The sequence below is a fragment of the Monodelphis domestica genome, chromosome 3, assembly GCF_027887165.1.
Source record: "Monodelphis domestica isolate mMonDom1 chromosome 3, mMonDom1.pri, whole genome shotgun sequence".
In the NCBI taxonomy this organism is placed as follows: domain Eukaryota; kingdom Metazoa; phylum Chordata; class Mammalia; order Didelphimorphia; family Didelphidae; genus Monodelphis; species Monodelphis domestica.
In genome coordinates, this window is record NC_077229.1 from 532,861,467 (window position 1) to 532,881,219 (window position 19,753).

A 19,753-nucleotide genomic window follows, 5' to 3' on the forward strand; every position below is an offset into this window, starting at 1 on the left:
AGCCAAATTAGCGACAGTCCCTTTTTGGCCTAAATGTGTACATTTACACTCCACACCGGAAGACGCTTTCATTGCTTCGCAAGGAGTTTTCTCCCCTATCATCGTCGTAAGGACGCGTGGCGCAGCGGTCCTCCCGTAGCGAGGATTTTTCTCCCCGAAAGACAGCCGTCTGAAGTACGCGTGGAGTGGAGGTCCTCCCATTTCTGAACCTGGTGCGTTCTCACATCGAAATGGGGAGTGTTTCCCAGTAGGGCATTGGTTCTCAGGGAGGATTGATTCCTCTGTGTGGACATTTTTCACATTCACAAGTCTGAGAAATTTCAGATTTACAATCCCCCTTGAGGATCATTGGGAGACCAGTCTCCCCACTGGTCATTTCACATGATCAATTTGTAATCCTCACTGCCCTTCTAACTCGAGAGAGACACGCTCTTCAACTTTCGAAGGGGAATGAAAACCGTGAGGGAGGAAATCGGCCAGAAAAGAAAGCCAAACAAATGTTTTGCTGGGCGCGTCACGAGAAAGCCAAATTAGCGACATTCCCTTTTTGGCCTAAATGTGTACATTTATACTCCACACTGGAAGACGCTTTCATTGCTTCGCAAGGAGTTTTCTCCCCTATCATCGTCGTAAGGACGCGTGGCGCAGCGGTCCTCCCGTAGCGAGGATTTTTCTCCCCGAAAGACAGCCGTCTGAAGTACGCGTGGAGTGGTGGTCCTCCCATTTCTGAACCTGGCGCGTTCTCACATCGAAATGGGGAGTGTTTCCCAGTAGGGCATTGGTTCTCAGGGAGGATTGATTCCTCTGTGTGGACATTTTTCACATTCACAAGTCTGAGAAATTTCAGATTTACAATCCCCCTTGAGGATCATTGGGAGACCAGTCTCCCCACTGGTCATTTCACATGATCAATTTGTAATCCTCACTGCCCTTCTAACTCGAGAGAGACACGCTCTTCAACTTTCGAAGGGGAATGAAAACCGTGAGGGAGGAAATCGGCCAGAAAAGAAAGCCAAACAAATGTTTTGCTGGGCGCGTCACGAGAAAGCCAAATTAGCGACATTCCCTTTTTGGCCTAAATGTGTACATTTATACTCCACACCGGAAGACGCTTTCATTGCTTCGCAAGGAGTTTTCTCCCCTATCATCGTCGTAAGGACGCGTGGCGTAGCGGTCCTCCCGTAGCGAGGATTTTTCTCCCCGAAAGACAGCCGTCTGAAGTACGCGTGGAGTGGAGGTCCTCCCATTTCTGATCCTGGCGTGTTCTCACATCGAAATGGGGAGTGTTTCCCATTAGGGCATTGGTTCCCAGGGAGGATTGATTCCTCGGTATGGACATTTTTCACATTCACAAGTCTGAGAAATTTCAGATTTACAATCCCCCTTGAGGATCATTGGGAGACCAGTCGCCCCACTGGTCATTTCACATGATCAATTTGTAATCCTCACTGCCCTTCTAACTCGAGAGAGACACGCTCTTCAACTTTCGAAGGGGAATGAGAACCGTGAGGGAGGAAATCGGCCAGAAAAGAAAGCCAAACCAATGTTTTGCTGGGCGCGTCGCGAGAAAGCCAAATTAGCGACAGTCCCTTTTTGGCCTAAATGTGTACATTTACACTCCACACCGGAAGACGCTTTCATTGCTTCGCAAGGAGTTTTCTCCCCTAACATCGTCGTAAGGACGCGTGGCGCAGCGGTCCTCCCGTAGCGAGGATTTTTCTCCCCGAAAGCCAGCCGTCTGAAGTACGCGTGGAGTGGAGGTCCTCCCATTTCTGATCCTGGCACGTTCTAACATCGAAATGGGGAGTGTTTCCCAGTAGGGCATTGGTTCCCAGGGAGGATTGATTCCTCTGTGTGGACATTTTTCACATTCACAAGTCTGAGAAATTTCAGATTTACCATCCCCCTTGAGGATCATTGGGAGACCAGTCTCCCCACTGGTCATTTCACATGATCAATTTGTAATCCTCAATGCCCTTCTAACTCGAGTGAGACACGCTCTTCAACTTTCCAAGGGGAATGAGAACCGTGAGGGAGGAAATCGGCCAGAAAAGAAAGCCAAACCAATGTTTTGCTGGGCGCGTCGCGAGAAAGCCAAATTAGCGACAGTCCCTTTTTGGCCTAAATGTGTACATTTACACTCCACACCGGAAGACGCTTTCATTGCTTCGCAAGGAGTTTTCTCCCCTATCATGGTCGTAAGGACGCGTGGCGCAGCGGTCCTCCCGTAGCGAGGATTTTTCTCCATGAAAGACAGCCGTCTGAAGTACGCGTGGAGTGGAGGTCCTCCCATTTCTGAACCTGGCGCGTTCTCACATCGAAATGGGGAGTGTTTCCCAGTAGGGCATTGGTTCCCAGGGAGGATTGATTCCTCTGTGTGGACATTTTTCACATTCACAAGTCTGAGAAATTTCAGATTTACAATCCCCCTTGCGGATCATTGGGAGACCAGTCTCCCCACTGGTCATTTCACATGATCAATTTGTAATCCTCACTGCCCTTCTAACTCGAGAGAGACACGCTCTTCAACTTTCGAAGGGGAATGAGAACCGTGAGGGAGGAAATCGGCCAGAAAAGAAAGCCAAACCAATGTTTTGCTGGGCGCGTTGCGAGAAAGCCAAATTAGCGACAGTCGCTTTTTGGCCTAAATGTGTACATTTACACTCCACACCGGAAGACGCTTTCATTGCTTCGCAAGGAGTTTTCTCCCCTATCATCGTCGTAAGGACGCGTGGCGCAGCGGTCCTCCCGTAGCGAGGATTTTTCTCCCCGAAAGACAGCCGTCTGAAGTACGCTTGGAGTGGAGGTCCTCCCATTTCTGAACCTGGCGCGTTCTCACATCGAAATGGGGAGTGTTTCCCAGTAGGGCATTGGTTCCCAGGGAGGATTGATTCCTCTGTGTGGACATTTTTCACATTCACAAATCTGAGAAATTTCAGATTTACAATCCCCCTTGCGGATCATTGGGAGACCAGTCTCCCCACTGGTCATTTCACATGATCAATTTGTAATCCTCAATGCCCTTCTAACTCGAGAGAGACACGCTCTTCAACTTTCGAAGGGGAATGAGAACCGTGAGGGAGGAAATCGGCCAGAAAAGAAAGCCAAACCAATGTTTTGCTGGGCGCGTCGCGAGAAAGCCAAATTAGCGACAGTCGCTTTTTGGCCTAAATGTGTACATTTACACTCCACACCGGAAGACGCATTCATTGCTTCGCAAGGAGTTTTCTCCCCTATCATCGTCGTAAGGACGCGTGGCGCAGCGGTCCTCCCGTAGCGAGGATTTTTCTCCCCGAAAGACAGCCGTCTGAAGTACGCTTGGAGTGGAGGTCCTCCCATTTCTGATCCTGGCGCGTTCTCACATCGAAATGGGGAGTGTTTCCCAGTAGGGCATTGGTTCCCAGGGAGGATTGATTCCTCTGTGTGGACATTTTTCACATTCACAAGTCTGAGAAATTTCAGATTTACAATCCCCCTTGAGGATCATTGGGAGACCAGTCTCCCCACTGGTCATTTCACATGATCAATTTGTAATCCTCAATGCCCTTCTAACTCGAGAGAGACACGCTCTTCAACTTTCGAAGGGGAATGAGAACCGTGAGGGAGGAAATCGGCCAGAAAAGAAAGCCAAAACAATGTTTTGCTGGGCGCGTCGCGAGAAAGCCAAATTGGCGACAGTCCCTTTTTGGCCTAAATGTGTACATTTACACTCCACACCGGAAGACGCTTTCATTGCTTCGCAAGGAGTTTTCTCCCCTATCATCGTCGTAAGGACGCGTGGCGCAGCGGTCCTCCCGTAGCGAGGATTTTTCTCCCCGAAAGACAGCCGTCTGAAGTACGCGTGGAGTGGAGGTCCTCCCATTTCTGATCCTGGTGCGTTCTCACATCGAAAAGGGGAGTGTTTCCCAGTAGGGCATTGGTTCCCAGGGAGGATTGATTCCTCGGTGTGGACATTTTTCACATTCACAAGTCTGAGAAATTTCAGATTTACAATCCCCCTTGAGGATCATTGGGAGACCAGTCTCCCCACTGGTCATTTCACATGATCAATTTGTAATCCTCAATGCCCTTCTAACTCGAGAGAGACACGCTCTTCAACTTTCGAAGGGGAATGAGAACCGTGAGGGAGGAAATCGGCCAGAAAAGAAAGCCAAACCAATGTTTTGCTGGGCGCGTCGCGAGAAAGCCAAATTAGCGACAGTCCCTTTTTGGCCTAAATGTGTACATTTACACTCCACACCGGAAGACGCTTACATTGCTTCGCAAGGAGTTTTCTCCCCTATCATGGTCGTAAGGACGCGTGGCGCAGCGGTCCTCCCGTAGCGAGGATTTTTCTCCCCGAAAGACAGCCGTCTGAAGTACGCGTGGAGTGGAGGTCCTCCCATTTCTGATCCTGGCGCGTTCTCACATCGAAATGGGGAGTGTTTCCCAGTAGGGCATTGGTTCCCAGGGAGGATTGATTCCTCTGTGTGGACATTTTTCACATTCACAAGTCTGAGAAATTTCAGATTTACAATCCCCCTTGAGGATCATTGGGAGGCCAGTCTCCCCACTGGTCATTTCACATGATCTATTTGTAATCCTCAATGCCCTTCTAACTCGAGAGATACACGCTCTTCAACTTTCGAAGGGGAATGAGAACCGTGAGGGAGGAAATCGGTCAGAAAAGAAAGCCAAACCAATGTTTTGCTGGGCGCGTCGCGAGAAAACCAAATTAGCGACAGTCCCTTTTTGGCCTAAATGTGTACATTTACACTCCACACCGGAAGACGCTTTAATTGCTTCGCAAGGAGTTTTCTCCCCTATCATCGTCGTAAGGACGCGTGGCGTAGCGGTCCTCCCGTAGCGAGGATTTTTCTCCCCGAAAGACGGCCGTCTGAATTACGCGTGAGGTGGAGGTCCTCCCATTTCTGATCCTGGCGCGTTCTCACATCGAAATGGGGAGTGTTTCCCAGTAGGGCATTGGTTCCCAGGGAGGATTGATTCCTCGGTGTGGACATTTTTCACATTCACAAGTCTGAGAAATTTCAGATTTACAATCCCCCTTGAGGATCATTGGGAGACCAGTCTCCCCACTGGTCATTTCACATGATCAATTTGTAATCCTCAATGCCCTTCTAACTCGAGAGAGACACGCTCTTCAACTTTCGAAGGGGAATGAGAACCGTGAGGGAGGAAATCGGCCAGAAAAGAAAGCCAAACCAATGTTTTGCTGGGCGCGTCGCGAGAAAGCCAAATTAGCGACAGTCCCTTTTTGGCCTAAATGTGTACATTTACACTCCACACCGGAAGACGCTTTCATTGCTTCGCAAGGAGTTTTCTCCCCTATCATCGTCGTAAGGACGCGTGGCGCAGCGGTCCTCCCGTAGCGAGGATTTTTCTCCCCGAAAGACAGCCGTCTGAAGTACGCGTGGAGTGGAGGTCCTCCCATTTCTGAACCTGGCGCGTTCTCACATCGAAAAGGGGAGTGTTTCCCAGTAGGGCATTGGTTCCCAGGGAGGATTGATTCCTCGGTGTGGACATTTTTCACATTCACAAGTCTGAGAAATTTCAGATTTACAATCCCCCTTGAGGATCATTGGGAGACCAGTCTCCCCACTGGTCATTTCACATGATCAATTTGTAATCCTCAATGCCCTTCTAACTCGAGAGAGACACGCTCTTCAACTTTCGAAGGGGAATGAGAACCGTGAGGGAGGAAATCGGCCAGAAAAGAAAGCCAAACCAATGTCTTGCTGGGCGCGTCGCGAGAAAGCCAAATTAGCGACAGTCCCTTTTTGGCCTAAATGTGTACATTTACACTCCACACCGGAAGACGCTTTCATTGCTTCGCAAGGAGTTTTCTCCCCTAACATCGTCGTAAGGACGCGTGGCGCAGCGGTCCTCCCGTAGCGAGGATATTTCTCCCCGAAAGACAGCCGTCTGAAGTACGCGTGGAGTGGAGGTCCTCCCATTTCTGAACCTGGCGCGTTCTCACATCGAAAAGGGGAGTGTTTCCCAGTAGGGCATTGGTTCCCAGGGAGGATTGATTCCTCAGTGTGGACATTTTTCACATTCACATGTCTGAGAAATTTCAGATTTACAATCCCCCTTGAGGATCATTGGGAGAGCAGTCTCCCCACTGGTCATTTCACATGATCAATTTGTAATCCTCAATGCCCTTCTAACTCGAGAGAGACACGCTCTTCAACTTTCGAAGGGGAATGAGAACCGTGAGGGAGGAAATCGGCCAGAAAAGAAAGCCAAACCAATGTTTTGCTGGGCGCGTCGCGAGAAAGCCAAATTAGCGACAGTCCCTTTTTGGCCTAAATGTGTACATTTACACTCCACACCGGAAGACGCTTTCATTGCTTCGCAAGGAGTTTTCTCCCCTATCATCGTCGTAAGGACGCGTGGCGCAGCGGTCCTCCCGTAGCGAGGATTTTTCTCCCCGAAAGACAGCCGTCTGAAGTACGCGTGGAGTGGTGGTCCTCCCATTTCTGAACCTGGCGCGTTCTCACATCGAAATGGGGAGTGTTTCCCAGTAGGGCATTGGTTCCCAGGGACGATTGTTTCCTCAGTGTGGACATTTTTCACATTCACAAGTCTGAGAAATTTCAGATTTACAATCCCCTTTGAGGATCATTGGGAGACCAGTCTCCCCACTGGTCATTTCACATGATCAATTTGTAATCCTCAATGCCCTTCTAACTCGAGAGAGACACGCTCTTCAACTTTCGAAGGGGAATGAGAACCGTGAGGGAGGAAATCGGCCAGAAAAGAAAGCCAAACCAATGTTTTGCTGGGCGCGACGCGAGAAAGCCAAATTAGCGACAGTCCCTTTTTGGCCTAAATGTGTACATTTACACTCCACACCGGAAGACGCTTTCATTGCTTCGCAAGGAGTTTTCTCCCCTATCATCGTCGTAAGGACGCGTGGCGCAGCGGTCCACCCGTAGCGAGGATTTTTCTCCCCGAAAGACAGCCGTCTGAAGTACGCGTGGAGTGGAGGTCCTCCCATTTCTGAACCTGGTGCGTTCTCACATCGAAATGGGGAGTGTTTCCCAGTAGGGCATTGGTTCTCAGGGAGGATTGATTCCTCTGTGTGGACATTTTTCACATTCACAAGTCTGAGAAATTTCAGATTTACAATCCCCCTTGAGGATCATTGGGAGACCAGTCTCCCCACTGGTCATTTCACATGATCAATTTGTAATCCTCACTGCCCTTCTAACTCGAGAGAGACACGCTCTTCAACTTTCGAAGGGGAATGAAAACCGTGAGGGAGGAAATCGGCCAGAAAAGAAAGCCAAACAAATGTTTTGCTGGGCGCGTCACGAGAAAGCCAAATTAGCGACATTCCCTTTTTGGCCTAAATGTGTACATTTATACTCCACACTGGAAGACGCTTTCATTGCTTCGCAAGGAGTTTTCTCCCCTATCATCGTCGTAAGGACGCGTGGCGTAGCGGTCCTCCCGTAGCGAGGATTTTTCTCCCCGAAAGACAGCCGTCTGAAGTACGCGTGGAGTGGAGGTCCTCCCATTTCTGATCCTGGCGTGTTCTCACATCGAAATGGGGAGTGTTTCCCATTAGGGCATTGGTTCCCAGGGAGGATTGATTCCTCGGTGTGGACATTTTTCACATTCACAAGTCTGAGAAATTTCAGATTTACAATCCCCCTTGAGGATCATTGGGAGACCAGTCTCCCCACTGGTCATTTCACATGATCAATTTGTAATCCTCAATGCCCTTCTAACTCGAGAGAGACACGCTCTTCAACTTTCGAAGGGGAATGAGAACCGTGAGGGAGGAAATCGGCCAGAAAAGAAAGCCAAAGCAATGTTTTGCTGGGCGCGTCGCGAGAAAGCCAAATTAGCGACAGTCCCTTTTTGGCCTAAATGTGTACATTTACACTCCACACCGGAAGACGCTTTCATTGCTTCGCAAGGAGTTTTCTCCCCTATCATCGTCGTAAGGACGCGTGGCGCAGCGGTCCTCCCGTAGCGAGGATTTTTCTCCCCGAAAGACAGCCGTCTGAAGTACGCGTGGAGTGGAGGTCCTCCCATTTCTGAACCTGGCGCGTTCTCACATCGAAAAGGGGAGTGTTTCCCAGTAGGGCATTGGTTCCCAGGGAGGATTGATTCCTCGGTGTGGACATTTTTCACATTCACAAGTCTGAGAAATTTCAGATTTACAATCCCCCTTGAGGATCATTGGGAGACCAGTCTCCCCACTGGTCATTTCACATGATCAATTTGTAATCCTCAATGCCCTTCTAACTCGAGAGAGACACGCTCTTCAACTTTCGAAGGGGAATGAGAACCGTGAGGGAGGAAATCGGCCAGAAAAGAAAGCCAAACCAATGTCTTGCTGGGCGCGTCGCGAGAAAGCCAAATTAGCGACAGTCGCTTTTTGGCCTAAATGTGTACATTTACACTCCACACCGGAAGACGCTTTCATTGCTTCGCAAGGAGTTTTCTCCCCTAACATCGTCGTAAGGACGCGTGGCGCAGCGGTCCTCCCGTAGCGAGGATTTTTCTCCCCGAAAGACAGCCGTCTGAAGTACGCGTGGAGTGGAGGTCCTCCCATTTCTGAACCTGGCGCGTTCTCACATCGAAAAGGGGAGTGTTTCCCAGTAGGGCATTGGTTCCCAGGGAGGATTGATTCCTCAGTGTGGACATTTTTCACATTCACAAGTCTGAGAAATTTCAGATTTACAATCCCCCTTGAGGATCATTGGGAGACCAGTCTCCCCACTGGTCATTTCACATGATCAATTTGTAATCCTCAATGCCCTTCTAACTCGAGAGAGACACGCTCTTCAACTTTCGAAGGGGAATGAGAACCGTGAGGGAGGAAATCGGCCAGAAAAGAAAGCCAAACCAATGTTTTGCTGGGCGCGTCGCGAGAAAGCCAAATTAGCGACAGTCCCTTTTTGGCCTAAATGTGTACATTTACACTCCACACCGGAAGACGCTTTCATTGCTTCGCAAGGAGTTTTCTCCCCTATCATCGTCGTAAGGACGCGTGGCGCAGCGGTCCTCCCGTAGCGAGGATTTTTCTCCCCGAAAGACAGCCGTCTGAAGTACGCGTGGAGTGGTGGTCCTCCCATTTCTGAACCTGGCGCGTTCTCACATCGAAATGGGGAGTGTTTCCCAGTAGGGCATTGGTTCCCAGGGAGGATTGTTTCCTCAGTGTGGACATTTTTCACATTCACAAGTCTGAGAAATTTCAGATTTACAATCCCCTTTGAGGATCATTGGGAGACCAGTCTCCCCACTGGTCATTTCACATGATCAATTTGTAATCCTCAATGCCCTTCTAACTCGAGAGAGACACGCTCTTCAACTTTCGAAGGGGAATGAGAACCGTGAGGGAGGAAATCGGCCAGAAAAGAAAGCCAAACCAATGTTTTGCTGGGCGCGACGCGAGAAAGCCAAATTAGCGACAGTCCCTTTTTGGCCTAAATGTGTACATTTACACTCCACACCGGAAGACGCTTTCATTGCTTCGCAAGGAGTTTTCTCCCCTATCATCGTCGTAAGGACGCGTGGCGCAGCGGTCCTCCCGTAGCGAGGATTTTTCTCCCCGAAAGACAGCCGTCTGAAGTACGCGTGGAGTGGAGGTCCTCCCATTTCTGAACCTGGTGCGTTCTCACATCGAAATGGGGAGTGTTTCCCAGTAGGGCATTGGTTCTCAGGGAGGATTGATTCCTCTGTGTGGACATTTTTCACATTCACAAGTCTGAGAAATTTCAGATTTACAATCCCCCTTGAGGATCATTGGGAGACCAGTCTCCCCACTGGTCATTTCACATGATCAATTTGTAATCCTCACTGCCCTTCTAACTCGAGAGAGACACGCTCTTCAACTTTCGAAGGGGAATGAAAACCGTGAGGGAGGAAATCGGCCAGAAAAGAAAGCCAAACAAATGTTTTGCTGGGCGCGTCACGAGAAAGCCAAATTAGCGACATTCCCTTTTTGGCCTAAATGTGTACATTTATACTCCACACCGGAAGACGCTTTCATTGCTTCGCAAGGAGTTTTCTCCCCTATCATCGTCGTAAGGACGCGTGGCGTAGCGGTCCTCCCGTAGCGAGGATTTTTCTCCCCGAAAGACAGCCGTCTGAAGTACGCGTGGAGTGGAGGTCCTCCCATTTCTGATCCTGGCGTGTTCTCACATCGAAATGGGGAGTGTTTCCCATTAGGGCATTGGTTCCCAGGGAGGATTGATTCCTCGGTATGGACATTTTTCACATTCACAAGTCTGAGAAATTTCAGATTTACAATCCCCCTTGAGGATCATTGGGAGACCAGTCGCCCCACTGGTCATTTCACATGATCAATTTGTAATCCTCACTGCCCTTCTAACTCGAGAGAGACACGCTCTTCAACTTTCGAAGGGGAATGAGAACCGTGAGGGAGGAAATCGGCCAGAAAAGAAAGCCAAACCAATGTTTTGCTGGGCGCGTCGCGAGAAAGCCAAATTAGCGACAGTCCCTTTTTGGCCTAAATGTGTACATTTACACTCCACACCGGAAGACGCTTTCATTGCTTCGCAAGGAGTTTTCTCCCCTAACATCGTCGTAAGGACGCGTGGCGCAGCGGTCCTCCCGTAGCGAGGATTTTTCTCCCCGAAAGCCAGCCGTCTGAAGTACGCGTGGAGTGGAGGTCCTCCCATTTCTGATCCTGGCACGTTCTAACATCGAAATGGGGAGTGTTTCCCAGTAGGGCATTGGTTCCCAGGGAGGATTGATTCCTCTGTGTGGACATTTTTCACATTCACAAGTCTGAGAAATTTCAGATTTACCATCCCCCTTGAGGATCATTGGGAGACCAGTCTCCCCACTGGTCATTTCACATGATCAATTTGTAATCCTCAATGCCCTTCTAACTCGAGTGAGACACGCTCTTCAACTTTCCAAGGGGAATGAGAACCGTGAGGGAGGAAATCGGCCAGAAAAGAAAGCCAAACCAATGTTTTGCTGGGCGCGTCGCGAGAAAGCCAAATTAGCGACAGTCCCTTTTTGGCCTAAATGTGTACATTTACACTCCACACCGGAAGACGCTTTCATTGCTTCGCAAGGAGTTTTCTCCCCTATCATGGTCGTAAGGACGCGTGGCGCAGCGGTCCTCCCGTAGCGAGGATTTTTCTCCATGAAAGACAGCCGTCTGAAGTACGCGTGGAGTGGAGGTCCTCCCATTTCTGAACCTGGCGCGTTCTCACATCGAAATGGGGAGTGTTTCCCAGTAGGGCATTGGTTCCCAGGGAGGATTGATTCCTCTGTGTGGACATTTTTCACATTCACAAGTCTGAGAAATTTCAGATTTACAATCCCCCTTGCGGATCATTGGGAGACCAGTCTCCCCACTGGTCATTTCACATGATCAATTTGTAATCCTCACTGCCCTTCTAACTCGAGAGAGACACGCTCTTCAACTTTCGAAGGGGAATGAGAACCGTGAGGGAGGAAATCGGCCAGAAAAGAAAGCCAAACCAATGTTTTGCTGGGCGCGTTGCGAGAAAGCCAAATTAGCGACAGTCGCTTTTTGGCCTAAATGTGTACATTTACACTCCACACCGGAAGACGCTTTCATTGCTTCGCAAGGAGTTTTCTCCCCTATCATCGTCGTAAGGACGCGTGGCGCAGCGGTCCTCCCGTAGCGAGGATTTTTCTCCCCGAAAGACAGCCGTCTGAAGTACGCTTGGAGTGGAGGTCCTCCCATTTCTGATCCTGGCGCGTTCTCACATCGAAAAGGGGAGTGTTTCCCAGTAGGGCATTGGTTCCCAGGGAGGATTGATTCCTCGGTGTGGACATTTTTCACATTCACAAGTCTGAGAAATTTCAGATTTACAATCCCCCTTGAGGATCATTGGGAGACCAGTCTCCCCACTGGTCATTTCACATGATCAATTTGTAATCCTCAATGCCCTTCTAACTCGAGAGAGACACGCTCTTCAACTTTCGAAGGGGAATGAGAACCGTGAGGGAGGAAATCGGCCAGAAAAGAAAGCCAAACCAATGTTTTGCTGGGCGCGTCGCGAGAAAGCCAAATTAGCGACAGTCCCTTTTTGGCCTAAATGTGTACATTTACACTCCACACCGGAAGACGCTTACATTGCTTCGCAAGGAGTTTTCTCCCCTATCATGGTCGTAAGGACGCGTGGCGCAGCGGTCCTCCCGTAGCGAGGATTTTTCTCCCCGAAAGACAGCCGTCTGAAGTACGCGTGGAGTGGAGGTCCTCCCATTTCTGATCCTGGCGCGTTCTCACATCGAAATGGGGAGTGTTTCCCAGTAGGGCATTGGTTCCCAGGGAGGATTGATTCCTCTGTGTGGACATTTTTCACATTCACAAGTCTGAGAAATTTCAGATTTACAATCCCCCTTGAGGATCATTGGGAGGCCAGTCTCCCCACTGGTCATTTCACATGATCTATTTGTAATCCTCAATGCCCTTCTAACTCGAGAGATACACGCTCTTCAACTTTCGAAGGGGAATGAGAACCGTGAGGGAGGAAATCGGTCAGAAAAGAAAGCCAAACCAATGTTTTGCTGGGCGCGTCGCGAGAAAACCAAATTAGCGACAGTCCCTTTTTGGCCTAAATGTGTACATTTACACTCCACACCGGAAGACGCTTTAATTGCTTCGCAAGGAGTTTTCTCCCCTATCATCGTCGTAAGGACGCGTGGCGTAGCGGTCCTCCCGTAGCGAGGATTTTTCTCCCCGAAAGACGGCCGTCTGAATTACGCGTGAGGTGGAGGTCCTCCCATTTCTGATCCTGGCGCGTTCTCACATCGAAATGGGGAGTGTTTCCCAGTAGGGCATTGGTTCCCAGGGAGGATTGATTCCTCGGTGTGGACATTTTTCACATTCACAAGTCTGAGAAATTTCAGATTTACAATCCCCCTTGAGGATCATTGGGAGACCAGTCTCCCCACTGGTCATTTCACATGATCAATTTGTAATCCTCAATGCCCTTCTAACTCGAGAGAGACACGCTCTTCAACTTTCGAAGGGGAATGAGAACCGTGAGGGAGGAAATCGGCCAGAAAAGAAAGCCAAAGCAATGTTTTGCTGGGCGCGTCGCGAGAAAGCCAAATTAGCGACAGTCCCTTTTTGGCCTAAATGTGTACATTTACACTCCACACCGGAAGACGCTTTCATTGCTTCGCAAGGAGTTTTCTCCCCTATCATCGTCGTAAGGACGCGTGGCGCAGCGGTCCTCCCGTAGCGAGGATTTTTCTCCCCGAAAGACAGCCGTCTGAAGTACGCGTGGAGTGGAGGTCCTCCCATTTCTGAACCTGGCGCGTTCTCACATCGAAAAGGGGAGTGTTTCCCAGTAGGGCATTGGTTCCCAGGGAGGATTGATTCCTCGGTGTGGACATTTTTCACATTCACAAGTCTGAGAAATTTCAGATTTACAATCCCCCTTGAGGATCATTGGGAGACCAGTCTCCCCACTGGTCATTTCACATGATCAATTTGTAATCCTCAATGCCCTTCTAACTCGAGAGAGACACGCTCTTCAACTTTCGAAGGGGAATGAGAACCGTGAGGGAGGAAATCGGCCAGAAAAGAAAGCCAAACCAATGTCTTGCTGGGCGCGTCGCGAGAAAGCCAAATTAGCGACAGTCCCTTTTTGGCCTAAATGTGTACATTTACACTCCACACCGGAAGACGCTTTCATTGCTTCGCAAGGAGTTTTCTCCCCTAACATCGTCGTAAGGACGCGTGGCGCAGCGGTCCTCCCGTAGCGAGGATTTTTCTCCCCGAAAGACAGCCGTCTGAAGTACGCGTGGAGTGGAGGTCCTCCCATTTCTGAACCTGGCGCGTTCTCACATCGAAAAGGGGAGTGTTTCCCAGTAGGGCATTGGTTCCCAGGGAGGATTGATTCCTCAGTGTGGACATTTTTCACATTCACATGTCTGAGAAATTTCAGATTTACAATCCCCCTTGAGGATCATTGGGAGAGCAGTCTCCCCACTGGTCATTTCACATGATCAATTTGTAATCCTCAATGCCCTTCTAACTCGAGAGAGACACGCTCTTCAACTTTCGAAGGGGAATGAGAACCGTGAGGGAGGAAATCGGCCAGAAAAGAAAGCCAAACCAATGTTTTGCTGGGCGCGTCGCGAGAAAGCCAAATTAGCGACAGTCCCTTTTTGGCCTAAATGTGTACATTTACACTCCACACCGGAAGACGCTTTCATTGCTTCGCAAGGAGTTTTCTCCCCTATCATCGTCGTAAGGACGCGTGGCGCAGCGGTCCTCCCGTAGCGAGGATTTTTCTCCCCGAAAGACAGCCGTCTGAAGTACGCGTGGAGTGGTGGTCCTCCCATTTCTGAACCTGGCGCGTTCTCACATCGAAATGGGGAGTGTTTCCCAGTAGGGCATTGGTTCCCAGGGACGATTGTTTCCTCAGTGTGGACATTTTTCACATTCACAAGTCTGAGAAATTTCAGATTTACAATCCCCTTTGAGGATCATTGGGAGACCAGTCTCCCCACTGGTCATTTCACATGATCAATTTGTAATCCTCAATGCCCTTCTAACTCGAGAGAGACACGCTCTTCAACTTTCGAAGGGGAATGACAACCGTGAGGGAGGAAATCGGCCAGAAAAGAAAGCCAAACCAATGTTTTGCTGGGCGCGACGCGAGAAAGCCAAATTAGCGACAGTCCCTTTTTGGCCTAAATGTGTACATTTACACTCCACACCGGAAGACGCTTTCATTGCTTCGCAAGGAGTTTTCTCCCCTATCATCGTCGTAAGGACGCGTGGCGCAGCGGTCCTCCCGTAGCGAGGATTTTTCTCCCCGAAAGACAGCCGTCTGAAGTACGCGTGGAGTGGAGGTCCTCCCATTTCTGAACCTGGTGCGTTCTCACATCGAAATGGGGAGTGTTTCCCAGTAGGGCATTGGTTCTCAGGGAGGATTGATTCCTCTGTGTGGACATTTTTCACATTCACAAGTCTGAGAAATTTCAGATTTACAATCCCCCTTGAGGATCATTGGGAGACCAGTCTCCCCACTGGTCATTTCACATGATCAATTTGTAATCCTCACTGCCCTTCTAACTCGAGAGAGACACGCTCTTCAACTTTCGAAGGGGAATGAAAACCGTGAGGGAGGAAATCGGCCAGAAAAGAAAGCCAAACAAATGTTTTGCTGGGCGCGTCACGAGAAAGCCAAATTAGCGACATTCCCTTTTTGGCCTAAATGTGTACATTTATACTCCACACTGGAAGACGCTTTCATTGCTTCGCAAGGAGTTTTCTCCCCTATCATCGTCGTAAGGACGCGTGGCGTAGCGGTCCTCCCGTAGCGAGGATTTTTCTCCCCGAAAGACAGCCGTCTGAAGTACGCGTGGAGTGGAGGTCCTCCCATTTCTGATCCTGGCGTGTTCTCACATCGAAATGGGGAGTGTTTCCCATTAGGGCATTGGTTCCCAGGGAGGATTGATTCCTCGGTGTGGACATTTTTCACATTCACAAGTCTGAGAAATTTCAGATTTACAATCCCCCTTGAGGATCATTGGGAGACCAGTCTCCCCACTGGTCATTTCACATGATCAATTTGTAATCCTCAATGCCCTTCTAACTCGAGAGAGACACGCTCTTCAACTTTCGAAGGGGAATGAGAACCGTGAGGGAGGAAATCGGCCAGAAAAGAAAGCCAAAGCAATGTTTTGCTGGGCGCGTCGCGAGAAAGCCAAATTAGCGACAGTCCCTTTTTGGCCTAAATGTGTACATTTACACTCCACACCGGAAGACGCTTTCATTGCTTCGCAAGGAGTTTTCTCCCCTATCATCGTCGTAAGGACGCGTGGCGCAGCGGTCCTCCCGTAGCGAGGATTTTTCTCCCCGAAAGACAGCCGTCTGAAGTACGCGTGGAGTGGAGGTCCTCCCATTTCTGAACCTGGCGCGTTCTCACATCGAAAAGGGGAGTGTTTCCCAGTAGGGCATTGGTTCCCAGGGAGGATTGATTCCTCGGTGTGGACATTTTTCACATTCACAAGTCTGAGAAATTTCAGATTTACAATCCCCCTTGAGGATCATTGGGAGACCAGTCTCCCCACTGGTCATTTCACATGATCAATTTGTAATCCTCAATGCCCTTCTAACTCGAGAGAGACACGCTCTTCAACTTTCGAAGGGGAATGAGAACCGTGAGGGAGGAAATCGGCCAGAAAAGAAAGCCAAACCAATGTCTTGCTGGGCGCGTCGCGAGAAAGCCAAATTAGCGACAGTCCCTTTTTGGCCTAAATGTGTACATTTACACTCCACACCGGAAGACGCTTTCATTGCTTCGCAAGGAGTTTTCTCCCCTAACATCGTCGTAAGGACGCGTGGCGCAGCGGTCCTCCCGTAGCGAGGATTTTTCTCCCCGAAAGACAGCCGTCTGAAGTACGCGTGGAGTGGAGGTCCTCCCATTTCTGAACCTGGCGCGTTCTCACATCGAAAAGGGGAGTGTTTCCCAGTAGGGCATTGGTTCCCAGGGAGGATTGATTCCTCAGTGTGGACATTTTTCACATTCACAAGTCTGAGAAATTTCAGATTTACAATCCCCCTTGAGGATCATTGGGAGACCAGTCTCCCCACTGGTCATTTCACATGATCAATTTGTAATCCTCAATGCCCTTCTAACTCGAGAGAGACACGCTCTTCAACTTTCGAAGGGGAATGAGAACCGTGAGGGAGGAAATCGGCCAGAAAAGAAAGCCAAACCAATGTTTTGCTGGGCGCGTCGCGAGAAAGCCAAATTAGCGACAGTCCCTTTTTGGCCTAAATGTGTACATTTACACTCCACACCGGAAGACGCTTTCATTGCTTCGCAAGGAGTTTTCTCCCCTATCATCGTCGTAAGGACGCGTGGCGCAGCGGTCCTCCCGTAGCGAGGATTTTTCTCCCCGAAAGACAGCCGTCTGAAGTACGCGTGGAGTGGTGGTCCTCCCATTTCTGAACCTGGCGCGTTCTCACATCGAAATGGGGAGTGTTTCCCAGTAGGGCATTGGTTCCCAGGGAGGATTGTTTCCTCAGTGTGGACATTTTTCACATTCACAAGTCTGAGAAATTTCAGATTTACAATCCCCTTTGAGGATCATTGGGAGACCAGTCTCCCCACTGGTCATTTCACATGATCAATTTGTAATCCTCAATGCCCTTCTAACTCGAGAGAGACACGCTCTTCAACTTTCGAAGGGGAATGAGAACCGTGAGGGAGGAAATCGGCCAGAAAAGAAAGCCAAACCAATGTTTTGCTGGGCGCGACGCGAGAAAGCCAAATTAGCGACAGTCCCTTTTTGGCCTAAATGTGTACATTTACACTCCACACCGGAAGACGCTTTCATTGCTTCGCAAGGAGTTTTCTCCCCTATCATCGTCGTAAGGACGCGTGGCGCAGCGGTCCTCCCGTAGCGAGGATTTTTCTCCCCGAAAGACAGCCGTCTGAAGTACGCGTGGAGTGGAGGTCCTCCCATTTCTGAACCTGGTGCGTTCTCACATCGAAATGGGGAGTGTTTCCCAGTAGGGCATTGGTTCTCAGGGAGGATTGATTCCTCTGTGTGGACATTTTTCACATTCACAAGTCTGAGAAATTTCAGATTTACAATCCCCCTTGAGGATCATTGGGAGACCAGTCGCCCCACTGGTCATTTCACATGATCAATTTGTAATCCTCACTGCCCTTCTAACTCGAGAGAGACACGCTCTTCAACTTTCGAAGGGGAATGAGAACCGTGAGGGAGGAAATCGGCCAGAAAAGAAAGCCAAACCAATGTTTTGCTGGGCGCGTCGCGAGAAAGCCAAATTAGCGACAGTCGCTTTTTGGCCTAAATGTGTACATTTACACTCCACACCGGAAGACGCATTCATTGCTTCGCAAGGAGTTTTCTCCCCTATCATCGTCGTAAGGACGCGTGGCGCAGCGGTCCTCCCGTAGCGAGGATTTTTCTCCCCGAAAGGCAGCCGTCTGAAGTACGCGTGGAGTGGAGGTCCTCCCATTTCTGATCCTGGCGCGTTCTCACATCGAAAAGGGGAGTGTTTCCCAGTAGGGCATTGGTTCCCAGGGAGGATTGATTCCTTGGTGTGGACATTTTTCACATTCACAAGTCTGAGAAATTTCAGATTTACAATCCCCCTTGAGGATCATTGGGAGACCAGTCTCCCCACTGGTCATTTCACATGATCAATTTGTAATCCTCAATGCCCTTCTAACTCGAGAGAGACACGCTCTTCAACTTTCGAAGGGGAATGAGAACCGTGAGGGAGGAAATCGGCCAGAAAAGAAAGCGAAACCAATGTTTTCCTGGGCGCGTCGCGAGAAAGCCAAATTAGCGACAGTCCCTTTTTGGCCTAAATGTGTACATTTACAATCCACACCGGAAGACGCTTACATTGCTTCGCAAGGAGTTTTCTCCCCTATCATGGTCGTAAGGACGCGTGGCGCAGCGGTCCTCCGGTAGCGAGGATTTTTCTCCCCGAAAGACAGCCGTCTGAAGTACGCGTGGAGTGGAGGTCCTCCCATTTCTGATCCTGGCGCGTTCTCACATCGAAATGGGGAGTGTTTCCCAGTAGGGCATTGGTTCCCAGGGAGGATTGATTCCTCTGTGTGGACATTTTTCACATTCACAAGTCTGAGAAATTTCAGATTTACAATCCCCCTTGAGGATCATTGGGAGGCCAGTCTCCCCACTGGTCATTTCACATGATCAATTTGTAATCCTCAATGCCCTTCTAACTCGAGAGAGACACGCTCTTCAACTTTCGAAGGGGAATGAGAACCCTGAGGGAGGAAATCGGCCAGAAAAGAAAGCCAAACCAATGTTTTGCTGGGCGCGTCGCGAGAAAGCCAAATTAGCGACAGTCTTTTTTTGGCCTAAATGTGTACATTTACACTCCACACCGGAAGACGCTTTCATTGCTTCGCAAGGAGTTTTCTACCCTATCATGGTCGTAAGGACACGTGGCGCAGCGGTCCTCCCGTAGCGAGGATTTTTCTCCCCGAAAGACAGCCGTCTGAAGTGCGCGTGGAGTGGAGGTCCTCCCATTTCTGAACCTGGCGCGTTCTCACATCGAAATGGGGAGTGTTTCCCAGTAGGGCATTGGTTCCCAGGGAGGATTCATTCCTCTGTGTGGACATTTTTCACATTCACAAGTCTGAGAAATTTCAGATTTACAATCCCCCTTGCGGATCATTGGGAGACCAGTCTCCCCACTGGTCATTTCACATGATCAATTTGTAATCCTCACTGCCCTTCTAACTCGAGAGAGACACGCTCTTCAACTTTCGAAGGGGATTGAGAACCGTGAGGGAGGAAATCGGCCAGAAAAGAAAGCCAAACCAATGTTTTGCTGGGCGCGTCGCGAGAAAGCCAAATTAGCGACAGTCGCTTTTTGGCCTAAATGTGTACATTTACACTCCACACCGGAAGACGCTTTCATTGCTTCGCAAGGAGTTTTCTCCCCTATCATGGTCGTAAGGACGCGTGGCGCAGTGGTCCTCCCGTAGCGAGAATTTTTCTCCCCGAAAGACAGCCGTCTGAAGTACGCTTGGAGTGGAGGTCCTCCCATTTCTGATCCTGGCGCGTTCTCACATCGAAATGGGGAGTGTTTCCCAGTAGGGCATTGGTTCCCAGGGAGGATTGATTCCTCTGTGTGGACATTTTTCACATTCACAAGTCTGAGAAATTTCAGATTTACAATCCCCCTTGAGGATCATTGGGAGGCCAGTCTCCCCACTGGTCATTTCACATGATCAATTTGTAATCCTCA